The 20,083-nt window shown below is 35.2% G+C and overlaps 1 long non-coding RNA gene across 4 annotated transcripts in view; it reads right to left on the reverse strand.

The window, feature by feature from the left end:
* The window catches only part of LOC141379834 (uncharacterized), a 295,479-nt gene that overhangs the window by 149,141 nt on the left and 126,255 nt on the right, over positions 1-20,083 (reverse strand). For all 4 annotated transcript variants that reach the window (XR_012396681.1, XR_012396683.1, XR_012396682.1 and 1 more), the window contains one exon: positions 6,257-6,383. This is a non-coding gene — a long non-coding RNA (uncharacterized lncRNA). The remainder of the gene's footprint in view (positions 1-6,256; positions 6,384-20,083) is intronic.

The following is a 20,083-nucleotide window of genomic DNA, read 5'->3' on the forward strand; positions in this document are numbered from 1 at the left end:
CAAAGAGTATGGAATTATATCTGTGCCAAAAATAATGGACATAACTTTTCCATTAAATATAATAAATACTCCATTAAAAAGGAAAAATCAGCTAAAAGTATTAAGAAATTAACTTAAATTACAAATAATTTAACATGACCTCCCAATGTACTTAATTTTGTTAACTTTTTTTTAATTGTTTTTGCAAATCAATTGCCACAAAACTCTCATGAAGGTGGGTTAAACAGCAGCTCACTCTGGTTGGCTAATGAGATTTTGAAGGACAGCACTCAGTCCACTTCAGTGAGAGTCAAAGTGTGAGCTAAATCTGTTGCATCACGTTCATAATTCATCATTTGCATAGATTAATCTTTTTTTTTTTTTAAGTGTATCAGAAGACTATGTTATATTTTTGTGAGTTCTTGTTATTTTCTTCTTTCGCAATGGTGTATTTTCTGCTTCTTTGCCCAAAAATTTTTTTGCGTGGTAGTGTACTGTATGTTCATTTTTTACTGGCACAAATATAATTGCATAGAAGGGAAGGAGTTTATAGTGGGGGAAGCAAAATGAGGATGTAAAAATGTCAGTGTGTTTCATCATCTCCTCTAGTACACACACACACACACACACGCACTCACACACACACGGACACGCACACACACACACACACACACACACACACACACACACACACACACAATCAGAAAGAAGTGTGTAGGAGTCAGAGCTGTCAAATAAGCACTCATTAAAAATTGGTCAGGCCTGCGTGATTGTGCTGATCAGCCTGAAACAACAGGTTATGATCCAGAAAAGAAAAATATCAGACAGAAGGGAAGGTTACAAAATATTTCACCAATACAGACAAAGTTTTTGTACAACAAGGAAAGGCCCGCTGTGAGAGTCTTGCTGCGTTTCAGCCCGAAGCACAAAAAACTCAGGATTAAAATAGACCTTGGCTAATAAATGTGAGTTACTATGTGGAAAAGCCACACTTGGGAATTCAGAGAAATGAAAAAAATAATATTCTAGATTTTTGCCAGTAACATAAAAAAGAACAAGTCTACATACTGTAGAGTGAAAAAAAACACATTATTATTATTATTAGTAATGTAAATTAAATAATCTCAATTAATTATGAGATGCAGATTTAGAGTTCCACATAAGGTTATTAATTAGTAAATAACAAACATTACAAACATTAACATTAGGTGAGCAGGTTACATTGTAACCCTGTGTTCTAACAACACGCTACATGATGACATTTGCCGTGATAAGCAATCTGTCTGTTTGCATCGGACACAACACAAACAAACTTTATATACTTCAATTCAGAAGCACAGAATAGTGCACTCATTGCACTCCAACAAAATGGTAAGGTTTATAATTTAATTAATTCTTATTAAACGTCTTTAACATTATTGAATGTAGACGCTGAATCAGAAGTCACAGTTCTGAAGTTTAATTTTAAACTATTTGTTTTATTTTCAAGATCTGGGGTCTGTTCTTCGTACATGGATTACTCAATTGGCTGGATTTGGTTATTAATGATTTGACACGATCCAGGATCGTTTTATTCATCAAAACTCATCCGAGAGTTGTTGTCATAGCAACAGTTCTGGCAGCTCAAACCTGTTCAGGAGCAGATTTATTTCATATAAACAAAATAGGATCGGCTCATTTCAAGCAAAGGTAATACTGAAAGTACTGAATGTTGATATATTCTTACAGTAGTAACCTATAGATTTGTAACCAGGTATGTGACATTGACAACAGGGGTGAGTATGCGCATGCAGGTTTATTAGCGAGATCAGGCAAGCAGTGGTCAATACAGGGGCAAACAGATGTATGAGGGCAATCCAGAGTCGTAGTCGAAATAGCAGGCAAGTGGTCAGAAGGCAGGCAGTATAGAAGAATAATCAAACAAAACAAAGCAAAGGTTCTAAACACGGAAGGCAAGGCAAGGGAAACACTTTATAATGTCACTTAACAGATAACAAGACTCAGCAACAACTGTGTGTTTGAGAGGGGTTCTAATAGTCCAAGTAGTCAGTCTGTGAGCAGCTTCAGCTGTAGGAGTGTAATCAGTCATTATCTGGAACTGGTTGTCTGTGTGTATGATTGGGTGTTGTAGTCCATGACATGGCAGATTTGTAGTTCATGTGAATGTGAGTGTGTTTACCAGCGATCTTGTAATAGACATGTACAATTTTCAACTGTTTTTTGTTTATTTGTTTGTTTGTTTCTTTGTTTGTTTTATAAAAGAATAATAATTTACGAAGTCATGCACATGTTTTGACAGCAAATATGCCAGTGATTTGATGCTTGGCAAAAGTTGCAGACACCTTAAATGATATTAAAAAAATGCTTTTTTGATGCAACATTAATTTAAATCTCTTACGGCGATTAAGAAACTTGAATATGCCTTGGCTGCTATAGCAAAAAAAATCTGATCTAAAATGTAAAACTTAATAAAGTATAAAAAACTATAAAGTATAAAGCCTGTAGCCCACAACAAATTTGGAAAGTTATTGTGTATCATATTTAACAAACCATTTACTACAAGTTTTGTATAATTTTTCTCACATGGATAACTGAATATCAATCAGATGATGTTATTACGCTGCTCTGCCGTCAGCCAATCATTGCATTGCTGATCATGACTTTGAGGATTAATAGATCTGTGCTTCACGCAGTGATCTCAGATCAGTTCATCCAGACATTTTAATCTGATTTGTTTGGAGAACCAAATTAGCCAGAGATCCGTTATCAAGATTAAAAGATCCAAGATCTGCAAAATCATCTTAGATCATTTAAGCGAGGTACGAAGAAACAGACCCCTGAGGTGAACAATCGACTGCTGCTTTCAGTAGTATGGCAATAAATGTCATGTAAAATGACATTCAAACTCACATTATTAGCATTTAACAGTGAATAATGTACATGAGGTGTACCTGAGGTGATCATTGACAGTTTGCTGTTGTTCAGCTGCAAGAAATAGAAGCCGTATACTAAAATATACACTTCAAAAATATAAAACATACAGGTGTTGGAACAAAAACTCCTTTTAATATGGAAACTTTTCCTTCAATCGCATGCCATTGCTTTTTTTAACACAATTTAAATAAGGCTTTGTTGGTGTTGTCTGGCAACCTGCTCTTGCATGTGTTTTGAACCAGAGGTGCAATACCTGGTTCAACCACTGAGTTTCAAACTTACATACTGCATCTTTAAATGTCACATGAAAATGAAGAATGAATGAATATTTATATTTAGGAATAAAATACATAAATAAAACTAAAATTGTATAAAAATTATTATTATATTATATTATATTATATTATATTATATTATATTATATTATATTATATTATATTATATTATATTATATTATATTATTACAAAAGTGTGAAGTTGAAATACAAACATATTAAAACATGTCTCAGAAAAGGGAATTAACAGTCAGAAGGGAAGGTTGCAAAATATTTCAGCAATGCATATGTCTCTGCTTTAACACAAAAGCACTTGACCAGAGTCATCTGAGTGTAACTATACGCTCTCATGAAAAAAGCAAAATCTCCCATTATTAAAGCTCCCCATCAGACGAGCGGGTCAAGCGCTTGCAAATCCATCTAAAGCTGATTGATTTTGATTTGCCTCATTCACAGCTCCATTCAAAGAGCATTGTGCGCTCTGACGTATGGATAGAATTAAACAAAGAACCTCCGTGAGAGCAGAAATAATCATTTCATGACAAATTGCAATCGTATTCACATTAGTGTCAGGCGGAATGAAAAAAAAAGAGAAAAACCCAACCAGCCTTTTCTTCTAGGCTCCTAATTATCCTTCATTTTCGAAAATTCATTCTCCTTTTTCTACACTCTCACTGGTTCGCTTTGCAGGCCTTGAAAACCTTCATATCTTTTGCTTTCCATTGGGTCACGACCTCTTCGTTTCAGAGTGGTTTCTGATCGCGGGCTGAAATGTGTGACCAGTGTGAGGGGTAAAGGACTCGCTGTGAAGACTGGAGAAGTTTAATGTTATTCATCACCTCTGCATGCTATTATGAGGTAGAATAGAGGTCTAGGACTCTGTGATTACACACATCATACCTCCACCAGAATACATCAGCACAAATGCTTTTACATGCGCCTCAATGTGAAGATCTTATGGTTGAATATGAGCAGCATTAGGAGCCAGCGACTTCTATGTTGTCTATATGGTAGGGTCACTAGTTTTTCGAATTGTGTTACTTTATCAGAGCCATTTGACTAATGGGTTAGCATTGGCAAATACATTAAATGAATTCAGGTGCCTGCTAGTTTCTATAATGGGTGATTCTAGAGACTCTTGGGACCCTATGCAAAAGTTCAGCATGCATCACCCCTCATACAGTAGATGTACAGAAAATATTCTATGTTTCAAAAGTACATCATATATTTTCATAATAAGACAAAAATGCTCTATTTTAAACTAATATACAGCAGAGGCACTTCAGCAGCCTGGTGAGTACTGGAATTAGCATGTATGCTATCTAATCACACATTGTGTTCTCAATAGCTGTTTCCTTTCAAAGATGGGAGTTATATGTATGTGCAAAACTGTAATTTTGCATGGAAGATTTGTGAATTTCCATCAAATTAATTAAAGAGAACAAATTCATCACTTCCTGATAAGCTGGTGCCAAATATCAAAAAGAAAACCAGAATTTACTGTAGTATAGGAGAAGACTGTGCGAGTCTTTTTCCTCATATGATAAACTACTTGCGCCTCAGAAGATGCAATGAACATGTGGTGGCTATGGGAGAAGGGAGTCTGACAGTTCAAGATAGTTCTGTAGACCAGGGGTTTTCAAACTTTTAGGACACACACCCCCACAAGATTGTCCAATTTCACTCGTGCCCCCCCCAGGCACCCCTCCCTCGAGCCAAAATTATAATGCATGCACAAATGTAATTCACATATTACTTGCTGCGTTTAAAGTGCAAAGCATTAATTACATTGAAGCATAAATACCATACCTGATTCATGTGATGGCTAAGCCTTTTTCTGTGAGGACATCATGCTAATCTGTGGTCGGATTCCTAACATGACTAACCGTAAATCATCTTCCACTGTCAAAAAGCATGAGCCATAGCATACTTGCTTTTGATGTACGTACAGAAAATAATGCTTCGCAAAGCCAAGTTCACAGAGCCCTGACAGTGTGGTTGAGTCGAACATTGAGTATGTTTACATGGGCAACAAAACTTTAATACGATTTTAATATGATTAAGACAATACTCTGGTTAGAGTCTACAATGTAAACAGCAATTTTTGATTACCTTAATGCAACTTAAGTCATAATTAAACTAAACAGAAATGGAATTAGGACGTGGAGTATGGATACATTAAAGCCATTATTAATGTAAACACTGCAATCAAACTATTACCATCATGTAGGACTTTTCGCCACATTTTGTGACAAGATCCACACATGCGGCTGTTAATAAAGGACCACACACGCGTGCACATACTCATCGTGAAATGCAGAATTTTTTTTTTTCTTTCCAATCGACATGCGGTATCAATAATTTGCATCTAGTACCCCAGTTTGTCACGGGGGCATGAATGAAAGGTTCATGAGTGAAAGTTAAACTGCCTAACTGCAGTTAAAGTCGAGAAATTGAAGATGAAACACCCAACCCAGATGAGACTATGCAGGAAACATGAATAGTCTTGTGACGCAACATTCAAAAAGCAATTCATGTAATTATATTATTGTCTTATTCAGATTAAGGCAAATACTTATTACTGATGTCGATGTAAACGCAGTAAATAGTCTTCAAAGTAAGAGGGCATCCTGCTGATTTGATTTAGAAGGGCACGTTTTTTGTCAGATGGCTCACCGGTTTGACTTTCATTCATTTACCTTCATTAGTTTTAAAAAGCACCCGGTCCATTTTATTTGTATATATTTTACTGGAATGCATTAACACAGGTGCCTGATAGTTAGATGTGGAACTAACGTTAGTCTTATTATTCGTCATCATAATTTAATCGAGTACACGCCTCAATGTCTCAAACACCACAGTTTGAAAATCCCTACTGTAGACATCCTGCCATGATATATACTGTATCCATTGAATCATGGCCCCAATCCCAATTCTACCCCTTAGCCGTTCCCCTTACCTCTGTCCTAATTTTCTTTACCTTGAAGGTGTACGGCTAAGAGGAATGACTAGATAGCCTTAAATGTATAATTCACGTAAAAATAAAAATTCTTCCAATAATTACTCACCCACATGTCGTTCCAAACCCTCGAGACCTTCATTCATCTTCGGGAAAACAAATTAGGATATTCTGGATGAAATCCAGGAGTTCTCTGATCCTCCTTTGACAGCAATAGCCCCGACTCATTCAAAGTCCTAAAAAGTACCAAAAACATATGCTATAAGTCATGGATTCTCAACCTGTGGGCCACAGTGATCCTGCAGGTGGCCTGCGAGACTCTCAATTAACTTTCGATATTATGCTATAATTTTTGGATTTCATTATTAATATGCTATAACAAAATTATCAAAGTAATGCCCATTCTCCTGATCTCCGATTGATTACTTCAAACTTGCAAAAACAGCCTCATTATAGCGTCTGCAACTAGTACACATAAGTCTGTTCATTCACAAACTATGTGTGAAGTGAAAGTAAACGTCTCTCATTGTGTATTTTTGTGTGAACTATTTAATATATCCTCAAAGTTGTCCAAATTAATGTCCTGTGAGTGTTGTATAACAAACGCATGCCCATACAGGAGCATTTCAACAGATTTAGGGTATTTTACTGTATTTTACATTTGTCTATATTTTTGAATAGTAAATATTTAATAGCAGATACTCAGTCAGTCCAGTTTAAAGCACAAGCTGGTCTGTATATATATTTTTTTTAATAAATGAAGGTTTAAATGAACATTTTATACAAACATTTTTTGCAAAATTTCAGACAGGTGGGCCTTCAAAAATGGATCAGAGGTGGGCCCCGACATGAAAATGGTTGAGAACCTCTGCTATAAGTGGTTCAATCGGAATATTTTCAAGCTACAGGGATACTTTGGTGCACAAATAAAACCAAAATTCTCCTCAGTGTCAGTATACAGTATAGTGCGCATTCCAGAGACTGTTATGCATTGACATATACCCCCAAGGCAAAAAGTAGTCCAACCTAGTCTTAGCAAGTTGTACTGGTCAGAGTATCAGCAAAACAAGCTTGAAAATGATTCCTTTTCCTGCATCCCTTGGTATTTGCTGCATGTTTATGTTGTGCATTGTGGCATATGGGACCTGCATCTCAGCATTATGATTCACCAAACAAGCCAATAGACCACATATCAACATATCAAGAGCGATCGAGAGGCTTAGCAGACAGCGCTTTGATTTCCATCTCATTTCAAGAGCAGATAAAACACCCGATAATGTTTGTGCCCAACTTTAAATTGAAGCACTTTACAGCTGATGCCCTGGCGTGGGTGTGTGTATATAAGTGTGATTGTGTGAGACAGAAAGGTCAAGCAATGTCTGAAGGGATGCCAGCTGTCCCTCTCCAAGTTTGATTTTCTCATAACCTACGGGCAAAACAAGCGTAAAGTCACACACTCACACAAACACACACATGCGCGCCAATACAAACGCCTCCTACTTGAGTTGCAAAGGTCTGACAAATGTCAAAAACCAAGACAGCGAGGTGAAGTTACAGAGAGAAAAAAAAATACAGAGAAGGAAACATGGATTGAAGAAGAGATTTGAACGTGAAAAAAGTTATTCTGGAACAATATTTCCAGCTGTGGAGTGCAGATCAGTGTATTTCCATTTGATTCGCAGCACCCCACCTTTTTCGACCTGTCAAGTATGTTGCTTTTTTGACAGCAGGCTTTAAAGATTGAGTTTGAATGCCGTGCATTTTTCCTGACACCGAGACATGTTTACGGCAGGTGTTGGAGTCAACCTGCTGCTTGCTTTCCTGAGTGTGTATCAGAGCAAGGAAAGAAGAAGAAAGCCTTAACACCTGCATTGTGTCTTACTATTTTCATCAAACGCACACACACATAAACAATCCTTCAAACTATCACTATCACACCGCAGGCAGGAGAGGCGAGCTGATGCTTGATGATGGATGATTACAAACGCTGTTTTAAAGTGAGGTGCAAGTGTGTTGTGATTGACCTGTTCCTCTGAAGAAGCACACTTGCGTATAGCTGAATACAAGCAAAAGCTTTCTTTTTTTATGCTCCTTATGTGGTTCATTTATTTATGTAACCTGCACTTTTCTGCTTTTTGCTATTTTTATTTATGGGATGAAAAAAAAATCTGGGCCAAAGCAAACGTACATTCATATACTACTCTTACTGTATCTGCAGTCTGAAGTGTGCATGCTGTGTGCAGGAATTTTTTTGAAAGGACATGCTGTAAAAAGCGATTAGTTACCTTACTTTAAATATTGAGTAAAACCATTTTATCTTGTAACTGGAAAATTATAATTAAAATCAATTAATTATTTTTACATAGTTAATTTAACCAGAAATTGCTGAGGCTTTTATTTCACTATGTTGACGTACCTTCAGCTGATATAGGAATATTGAGTAGGGGGCGGGGTTTTCTTTTGAACCTTTTTACATCAGCTAACAGCAAAAGGGGCGTGGTTAAGAACATTGTGGCTGAAGCCATCAAACTTGAGATGAAAAAAACTTCATTGAAAAAAACACTTTATTGATTAAAAAACACATTTTACTCAAATTAATTAAAATGGAATTGTAATGTTTTGAAACCAAAGGCATCAAATGCTTAATGTATGACATGGTGTAATACACTGTATGTGAGTTTTAATTTACCATGTAGTAAATGAACCATTTTGTCTGCTTTGATTTTTAATATTTTCTGCATTATTAATTATTCAAACTATCAGTTTGAACATTTACACAAAGAATAGATTGAACACGTATTGTATTTTCTAAGGGACAAATGTGATAAATTTATGTGATAAGGTGATATGCACATGTTTAAAAAAAAATTTAATTTATTGTGATTTAACAAATTAAATATTATAAAATTAAACTAAATAAATAAAAAAATATTGAATTAAAATAAAACTAAATATTGTTTTATTACAAATTAAAATAAAAAAAATTTCATTCAATTAAAAATCAATTATTTTTTGCAGAGAAACTTAGGCCAGAAATCAAATTACATAATGAAATAAAATAAGATAAAATAATAAAAATAATGAAATAAAATTATTTTTTAATTAAATTAAACACTTTTTTATTAAAAATGTAATTTAAAATGAAAAAAATAAATTTAATTCATTTTAAAATTCAGTAAAAAATATTTTTTTTTGCAGAGAACTTAGGTCAGACAACCCATCACAAAATAGAATAGAATAGAGTAGTCTATTAAAATAAAATAAATCTAAAAGTTAAATTTAATTAAATTTAAATTAAAACCAAATATTTTTATTACAAAATTTTAAAAATTCAAGTAAAAATTAAGAAAAGATAGAGCACATAAATATTCACAGAATTAAATTAAATTAAATTAAATTAAATTAAATTAAATTAAATTAAATTAAATTAAATTAAATTAAATTAAATTAAATTAAATTAAATTAAATTAAATTAAATTAAATTAAAAATGTCTTTTTTTTTTTTTTGCACAGAAACTTAGGTCAAAGAACCAATCATAGAATAGAACAGAAAAGAATAAAATAGTCCATCTGTCTGTCTTATCATTTGAACAGGTGGCCTATACCAAATAAAGCAACAATAAAAACTAAGCAAAAATAAAACAAATACACAAATAATAAAATAAATGAATTAGCATCTGAACCAACACAGTTTCCATGACAGCGGAAATAGTTTATCACATAGTGTGCTTAAATTTTACACAACCCCACATACACTTCACCACTACTGCGACAGCCCATCTCCAGCCTGTACACACTTTTTAAAAACTACCTTCCAAATCACCACCCTCTGTGTAAATGCCATTCACTTTTACTGTACCAAGAGAGAAAGTACTAATAACACATACCTGATTCCAATTCTGTGCAGCCTCAAAATGGTTTTCATTATTGCACAGTTGCATTCGTTTCAATCAGATGGTGAACAATAGAGCAGATGCTGTTTGAATAGGAGACACAAACCCAATGATTAAGCTCCCAGAACATACACCCAAAACATTTCTCATCATAATCGCCTGACTCATTATACCGTATTCATTAAATCTAAACGCCTTTGGATGTGATGGTCGATGAGCAGAAAAGAAACGAGTCAGTCATAAAATGGCCTTGTGCATCATGTTTATAGAGACAAAAAAAAAACAGTGAAAAGGACTGATGATCCCTAATTGGCCATAGAGTAAATGGCGTGTCGGAAACGTGAAAGTTTTGAACGCATTCCTCACAAAAGCGCTGACACTTTGTAAACATAATGCAGTTTAATTGATTGTTTCTTCATTGTGGTTTGCTTAGAATAGTTTGCATGTCTTCGCTGAGCGGTTGTGAAGCAAAAAATAAATTATGTTACAGATCAAACGGGGCTTTTTACCTGATTTGTTCCCTCTCGCTCAGTGTCTCTTTTTTTATCTGAAGATGTTTTCAACAGCTTTGAAGCTGAGTATTTCTATCTATTCTGCAATCTTCACTCAAAATGAAACCTGCTTACACAATGCAATTGATAATTCACAAGGTCCCAACTCTCAAAAACAGGTTTTCACATTTCTCTTGACAAACAACGATTATAATTCAGAAGAGACCAAGCTAGTTAACAGTACTATCAACTTTTGTTCTCTTCATGTATTTCTAACATGGTAAAGCGATATGGATTTCTAAAGCATATGTCAACAGCGTCAGTGCTTGTTCATAAGAAATAGACTATCAGTAATTTCACCACTGAAAATGTCAAAAAAACAGCCTTTCAGGGCAGTATTTTACAAACAAATGGAGCAAGAGATCGAGAGGATAATGACAAGCCACACAAGAGAGAGAAAATTATCCAAATATAGAGAGAAAACAACTGTAGTGCTGACAAACTTAATAAAAAGACATTTTAATTTAACAAATAAAATTAAATTAAATAAAATTGAATTAAATTAAACTAAATTAAATTACAAAATGGATACAAAAAAATAAAAAATGTAATTAAATTAATAAGTAAATGAAATTATAAAATATAAAGTTCAAAATTAAATTAAATTACATAGTAAAAAAAAATCAATAAACAAATAAAAATAAAAATAAAATATAATAAAATAAAAATTTAATTTAGTTTGATTTAATTAAAAATAATAATTATAAAACATTACTATCAACTTTTTTTTCTCTACAGGTACACTGTAAAATAAGGCAGTATTCCACACAAATTGTTCATGTTGGCCCAACACAAATTGATTAAGTTAACTTAACAATTAACAAATTTATTTAGATTCAACATAAAAAATTAAGTCCTCCCAATGAGATCTCAGCGATTGTGTTGTTTCAGTTCATTTTAAATTAGTTTGAACAAGCAAAAGCGTATTTCTTTTTTTGGTGTATTTGTAACATAGTTATGTGAAATGGATTTCTATAGCATATCATGTCAACAGTGTCAGTGCTTGTTTATAAGAAATGGATCAGTCCACCCTTTCAGCAGCTTTTTACAAACAAAGAGAACAAGGGATTGAGAGGATATTGACAAGCCACACAAGAGAGAGAAAAGATTCCTAATCCAGAGAGAAAACAACTGTTGTTCTAATAAACTTAACTATTAAAAGGCATTTTGATAGGAAAATATGGTGAGTGATGTCTTGACCTCATCACCCAAACTCTGACAGAATGGGTAGTTTAGTGAGACTAAAGCTAGAGAAAGAAAGGAAGAGATTTTGGCTTGTGGAAGTGAATCGACCACACACGGAGAGAAAATATAAATCACATGCAGAGAAAGACTGACAAAAAGATAAAACACTGCACTGTTAGAACAGGAACCACAGTAAACAGTATTTAACATACTATAGTTTTACCACTTCACTGTACATCATTTTTTCATAAAAACTACATTTTGTTACTACATACTACTGCCTATATTTAGTTTGTGTGTGTGTGTGTGTGTGTGTGTGTGTGTGTGTGTGTGTGTGTGCGTGTGTGTGTGTGTGTGTGTGTGTGTGTGTGTGTGTGTGTGTGTGTGTGTGTGTGTGTGTGTGTGTGTCGAAATTGCAACTTGTTTGGTCGCATATGCGCCCAAAATTTTATCTATGTGGCCTCAAAATATATTTGGGAGCAATTATGCATAAAATTGTTGTTGTGAAACCAGTTTTTACAGCAAAATGTTCACTACATGTACGGATTTAGGAGGCATTCAAACAGAATGCATTTTTGCACCTAAAAACAGCAAACGCAGCGCTCAGGAATGATTTAAAACAGTTGACATGTCAACTTGCTGCATTAAACAAAGCCTGCAATGCTTGTCCTGCCTTCAAGCTCTTTTTATTGGCCCACTGCGCTATAACACAACACCAATGGACTGGTTAATATCAGCTTTCAATCATTCAGTTCAGATGACTGCTACAGTCATGAAAATGTAAAAGTAATTTAGTTTTAGAAACTACCTAAAGTTACAAATAATGACACATCTGATCAGTGATCATGTGGTGAATGTCGATCCAGCATTTACAATTTTTGAAGCGTGGATAAAAGACTTCCAGTGTTTAAAGTCCACTATGAAAATGAATAAAGCCATTCACCGTAAAGCTTATGAGACGTATGAGAGGAGTTTTCAGGTAACAGTAGCCGCTTTTCCACTATCGTGCTGAATCGTTCTTTAAACAGAACTGTTCCATTCCGTGCCAAACCGGGCCAGACAGCACGGATACGGTTTCATTTTCCACTGTCGTGCTGCGACAAAGCTCTTTAAAACATTACACAAAACGCATCAGTAGTTCCCTTGGTAACGCAATGTAAACGGCTCCCTTTGTTCAATTAAAGTTAAATAAGAGCCGAAACTATTTATTTATTTATTTTTCATAAAAGCAAAAGCATGTGACTAAACACTGTTATGCCGCTCTATCAAATAGGGGTGCTAAATGTGCACCCTTATTTATTTATATGTTGCGCAGCTCTGGCTAAATTTTATTTGGAGGGAAAATTACCAAAATGTAACGTGATGATTAAAAATAATTGGAGGGGAAATAAATAATATTTAAAATCTCTGAACATAACAGAAAAAAAACAATGATAAGACAACAATAATAGTGCATTTGCATTATAGTGGCAAAAATATCATTTTGGACAGGCTTTGTCAAAGGTGAGCGGGCACTTTCACTAATAAAAACACAGCACATAAATTATTTCATTTTTAACAATTAATTAAATTACACTGCGTATTTATATCAAAAGTTGATAATGATATAAAATATACTACATTTTGATAGTAAAATGAAACCATTTAAGCGATGGTTGTTATTTGTTTTACTATTCAAACATTAAATAACGAATGCAGCAAGTGAAAAAAACGAATATGAAACAACACATATATATTGCAGGATTTAAAGCATATAAAGCACTAAAATGCTGCTTTATTATCTTTTTATTTTGATCATTTTATTTTTATTTTTATAATTATTTTTGTGTTCATTATTAACAAGCTGTAGGCGAAATATTGCTAGACGTTTTAGAAAATATTTGCGTAGCTATATTAAAGATCACCACAAAAAAAAAAAAAAAACACAGAAACATCTTACATGCCTCATAAATGTCATATAACTTATGTATAACTGAATCATATAATTGCCTATAGCTGAAATGATGAAAATTGCTCATTTTGTTTTTATAAAACATTTGTCAAAACGTATTGATATTTTTTGAGTAAACAATACTGGCATTTAAGTATCCATATTTATTTAATTCATTCATTCTTTTGACTTGTTTATTAGTGCATATGCTATAATATAAATCATACAACAGTAGCTACCTTGGACAGTTACAGTGCCGCTCCGTAAAGCTTTCAAGCAAAGTCTTTTGAACGGCCGACATTACAACACGAACACGCCGTCCTTCAGGTGGTCTCGCCGGTATTAACAAGCTGTCCTGGCTTTTATTTCAATTATTTCCTCGTTGTTAAAAGAGTCTGCAAGTTCGTGTTCCATGGATATAGTGATGTTGTTGTGGAATTTGGACATCGACGATGCAAAGCGTGATTTTATTCGCTTTATTCGATGCGCAGCAGGAAAAAAAAGTCAGCAGCGCAAGTCGTTGGCATGTCTCTCCCGGATCAGAGCGAGTTTTGTGCTGTGAAATACAGCGCTGCGTGCAATAAACTCACATTCAGCAGGCGAAGTAGGTCTGTATTCAAGTCAATAAAATAATAACTTTAATGAATAAAATATCTTCGTTAGAATGTGATGAGTTATTCACTTCTCTGCCAGAGACTGCTCTATGGTTTTAAAACCCTTTTGAAACTGTATCGTTTAGACCTGGATCGTTATTTTATATTAAATGCACTGTAGTTTATTGAGGATGTCTGATGACTAGCGCGCTTCTGCTGAGCCAGCTGTGGTAGCTTAGCAACCGAGTCGCGACGTCAACACACAGAATCTGTCAGCACAGTTCAGCACGGTTGTCTAACCGTGCCGAGAATTCCGGGCCGAGAACGGTTTGTAATCGTGCCGCGCCGTTCCAGGCTCAAGTGGAGAAACAACCGTAACCGTACCGAAGTGTTCTTAGAACGGTTTGGCACGATAGTGGAAAAGCAGCTAGTGTTTGCCACTGAATCTACACATTTTAAAAAGTTGTAAGAGATGTTTTAACATCATTTAATCCTTTATTTAATCGTCACAATGCTGTCAGTTGTACGACTTGCACCGGGTTCACCATAGCGAAAGGGCTTGCATTCACCAAGATGAAAATAATATTGCAGCTCATGAAAAGACTGTTCGTTCATCTCATTCACATCAAGCAGTGCGTGCAGGGCAAAAGTCCAAAAGTAAAGAATTTATGCTATTTATTACTTGATTGTTCAAGCTACCTCACAGAAGTGCTCTGTATGTTAACAGAGTTGTTGAATGTTAAAATAAGGTGAATTAAATAAAAAAAGGAACATCCTGGATCTGTTTCTTCGCTCTTCTTTATTATTTTTTTATGTATTATAGAAGTAGGCGAGGCAGTCGTGCAGTGGGTAGCACGTTCGCCTCACAGCAAGAAGGTCACTGGGTCGCTGGTTCGAACCTCGGCTCAGTTGGCGTTTCTGTGTGGAGTTTGCATGTTCTCCCTGCCTTTGCTTGGGTTTCCTCCGGGTGCTCCGGTTTCCCCCACAGTCCAAAGACATGTAATACAGGTGAATTGGGTAGGCTAAATTGTCTGTAGTGTATGAGAGTGTGTGTGAATGTGTGTGTGGATGTTTCCCAGAGATGGGTTGGGGCTGGAAGGGCATCCGCTGCTTAAAAACTTGCTGGATAAGTTGGCGGTTCATTCCGCTGTGGTGACCCCTGATTAATAAAGGGACTAAGCCGACAAGAAAATGAATGAATTATAGAAGTATCGGATCGGGTTCCGCCATCAGTAGATTCTCAAAATCTAAAATCTAATGATTCTAGGACAAAAAACCTAATCGTGACATTGCTAATTAGCAACTTTGACAAATTTTTTTATTGAAAATTGTACATTTTATTAAATGAAGACTATGCTGTAATATTTTGCCTTTGATTATTCAGTTACTGTATACTGAATACAGTTTAAGTCCTTGGAAAACAATAAAACCGTCACGGTCACCAGCGATCTAGCCAGAGTATATTGCTGGTTTATACACTGATCCCAAACGGAGTACAAATCCGCCATTTCATGGACTACAAGATCCAGTCAAGCACCACACACACTCACAGCAGTTCCTAATCCTGCATACACACAGCCGGAAGATGGTCAAGAACTGATTACACAGACTATTTAAGCAGCACAGACACAAACACACACTGTTGCTAAGTCTTGTTTATGGCACTTGTGAAATAACAACGTGTTTCATTTGTCTTGCTTTGCTGTGTTTGGACTCTTACCTTGGTTGTATGTTTACTCTTGTCTGCTATCTGAACATTTGCCTGCTTTTTTGATTACTACTCTGGATTGCTCATTTACATCTGCTTACTACTGGTTTGACCAATCCTTTTCTGACCATTCTGTTTAATAAACTTGCACTTATATCCACACTTTCGTTATCAGTGTCACATCACGTTACAAAAACAATGTTTATTTCATCGATATATTTTTCTTTATTGAATTTATCTATGATTGTTTCTTATATTTTATGTATATAAATCTCCTACAGAATCATCCCACTTAATCTAAAATGATCAATTCTTTCCAAATATTTATTCAACACATCTAGTAAAATTGTATTCATATCGCAATATTGCACAATAAAACAAATCACAATGTTAAATTTTCCCAATATTTTGCAGCCCTAATTGCAACATCCCCAATGTCCACCTGGAAATGTCCAAATCCTCCTCATCCTTGAGGGAAACAGATCTGGCAACAAAACTAAAAATACCCACAAGAGTAAACATCCCATTGTGACACTTCCACAACTGTGAATATGTGCTCAGAGAGTGATAATGAGTTCAGTCTCCAGCATGGGCTCAGATTTCTGCTTAATTAAAGCAATCAAGGCCCAAAAGTGAATTACGAGAACTTGTTGGAGAGTCAGCAGAGTAGAATGTGCATTTCGACATTAAAACATCATCACCCATTCAACCAAGAAATATTTTCCATCATTAAAATTGATACACGCATCGTGCCATCAATAATATGAGCGCTTGACACTCATCATGTGGCAACTTAGCGACTGGAATCCCACAATTCCTCCGACACGCGTCATCCAGTGTTGATCCAATGCAGATGATTGTCCCTCACATGTGTTTCTCATCCTGCCTGATTCACAGCTCCTCCTGTCCTTTCCTTTTCTCTGCCCATTCATCCCAACATACTATTCCTCACGGGTAGCATTCAGTAATGAAATTATAATGATGTCTGTCATCGGTGAACGACATATTTCACTAATCATAAGGGCCTTGACACATGGTTGCTCAGTAATGGCTCTAAACAGGAGAGATTGACAGAGCTTGACGCTTTTGTTTGATAGCCTTCATCTCGACCGGCCGAGAGGATTCATTTGACGGGCCGGTTACCAGCTCTGACTCACGCTTGAAAATGTAACCATAAAACATGCTTTGTTCAATGTGCTGTGACAGACATTAGGAACACTAGACTCTCTAGAGCACAATTAACTCAAGACAAGTTAAATATATTAATAATCTGCATACTCTCAAGGACAAATTCCATTGTGTTTCTCTATCTTTCTGTATATGTACACTAACCGGCCACTTTATTAGGTACACCTTTGCCTTCAGAACTGCTGCAATCCTTTGTGGCTTAGATTCAACAAGGTATACTGGAAATATTCCTAAGAGATTTTCCCTATTGGCATGATAGCATCACGCAAATCTCTCATTGTGTGTTTGTTTTATTTCCATTGGCGACTCCTAGAGGCAATTGTGTTAAATTGCACACTACAAAGTATCTTTGAGCCGTGCAATGCCAGCTGTATGGGACGGGATCATCCACATGTCTAGCTGGTATATAAGGTTTCCATACCATGCAGTTGACCAGCCAAACATTAAAGCGTAATTTGCATCAGTTTTCCCAATGTAATCGGAGAGATTAACTGCTTGCACAATGCAATAAAGGCATCATCTGGAAGATATTAAATGAAGAAGCATTTACATACGTGAATCGGAAACATTTCCATTTAATAAATATGCAAATAATATGCAATGCTCAAATGCACTTGACATAATACACACTTATCAATAATTCCTACTTGTCTTCCTCGTGATGAAGAGTAGGCAAAATCTGATTTATAATGGGGGAAAAAGAAGAATGACTTCATCAGACGCTGGATTCGAACCGGGTCCATGATCGATCGTGTCAAAACATGTTGCCATGCACTTTACGAGCTCAACTAGCTCATTCTAACGAGGTGTGCTATTTGCACTTAGCCTAAATAGACACTACACCTTTACATCGGACCATTTGTTTTTTAATTCACTCACAGTGCGATGTTCACACCCAACTGCATTAACCAAGTCAGCTAAACTGTCCCACTCTATTTTTTTTCTTTTGTTAATAATTTCAGAGGTTTTTCCGGTTTACCTCAGAAAGAGGCACCTCCAGTTCACATTTTGTGTCAAGTTTCTCTTTTTGCTTGATTTGCAATTGTTTTTTCATTTGGATTTGTCAAAAGTGGAGTGATTTTCATATTTATTAGGGGGAGGAGGTAGGGAGAGGTTTTGCACTCGTGCATGTGCGCTCAGTTTTAGGTTAATTCGAATATGCGTGGGATTCCATGTACGCAGTGTTTCATACATTTGAATTTTTTACAGCGTACGCACATTTACAGCATTGTCCGTATGTCAGTAATGTTTTAGTATGAATTCAACGCAAGTCTTCGTACATGAGGTCCCTGGTGACTGTGGAGGCCATTTGGGTACAGTGAACTCATTGTCATGTTAAAATGCTTTATGACAAGGCGCATTATGTTGCTGAAATTATCCACCAGAAGATGAATATGGTCAGCAACAATACTCAGGTAGGCTGTGACACGATTTGATGTTGACATGATGTTCAAAAAAATATTTCACACACGATTACACCACCACCACCAACCTGAATCATTGATACAAGGCAGGACAAAACCATACTTACACTAAAAAACTGTATATGCACACACATACATGCACCTATATGTATACACAAGTCAACATTTCAATAAACAAAGATTTCCAAAACCGTCAGAACAAGACAAGAATGGGTGTTGTTCAATAGTTTTAGGACGTTTTTAAGAATACTGTGTGTGTGTGTGTGTGTGTGTGTGTGTGTGTGTGTGTGTACCCATGTAATAAAAAAATATGTCAGATGCTAAAATCAAGGCACCGTTTATTTTTATTTTTTGTTTTTTTTATTTTACTAGGATTTTTCAGATTCAGTAACTTCTCTTTAATGGTAGTGAAAATATAATTAGTCATTTATTTAAATACTTTAGTTTTCATGCCTTTAAAACAAAATTACTAAATCTAAACATGGACACTAACAAAACGCTGCTCACTTAAAAAAAAAGTCAGATTTTACTCATCTGAAGTCTTTGTGTGTGTGTGTGTGTGTGTGTGTGTGTGTGTGTGTGTGTGTGTGTGTAATACATCCACACACGCACTTTTAAAAATTTAAATAATATTTATCATTATGAAAATCTAAAAATAAATAAGTACAAAAAATGTATTTACAGTGAGCATTTTTAGGCCTTTAAGAACAAAGCATGTTTGGAGAAAATTGCAAATATCATAATCTGGCTACACAAGAGGAAGGAATGTTGGTAACTTGTACCATCAAGCACAAATGATATAAAACCTGAAATCAGTTAAGCTGCAAAATTAATCTTGAAGTATATACAATTTTACTTTATGAAGAAAAAAATCTAAACAAATTCATTATGAAATGTTATGCACAGCAACATGCACAAATTTAACCATAATGCTGCACATTGACACAGAATGCATTCAGTCAATGAGATCAGATTGAGTCAAGATAGCCAATCTGTTACCAGTCAATCGGAGTATGCATGATCTGCATAAAGTCTTGGGCTTATGGTGCATTCAAGCCATCATAAATCATACTTTTGAATTAAATGCGTATGAATGTCATCACAAAGTTGTTATCATAAGTAGGAATCTTGTAAAGAATTTAGGTTGGGGTATGTCAGTGAGAATTATGGCAGAATGACTGATCTACAATAGAGAACAATATATACACCATTATATAATGTATCTCAGTATTTATTGATCAGTGGCCAAATTTCAACAGTCAACTCAATGAGGTATGTGTACACAGACTTTTACGTTTCGGTCAGCCAGCCCAAGAGTTTCCGAAGAAATTGTCTTTCCATTACAAAATCAACACATTTAAGATCTGATTTCTTAAAAAAATCAGGGATCTTCACTGTCTGATAGATATACAATATAAACTGGGTAGTAGACCAGACAAGAAGCACAGAGTTAAACTCCATTTT

Source organism: Danio rerio, chromosome 21 (assembly GCF_049306965.1).
Source record: "Danio rerio strain Tuebingen ecotype United States chromosome 21, GRCz12tu, whole genome shotgun sequence".
Taxonomy (NCBI): domain Eukaryota; kingdom Metazoa; phylum Chordata; class Actinopteri; order Cypriniformes; family Danionidae; genus Danio; species Danio rerio.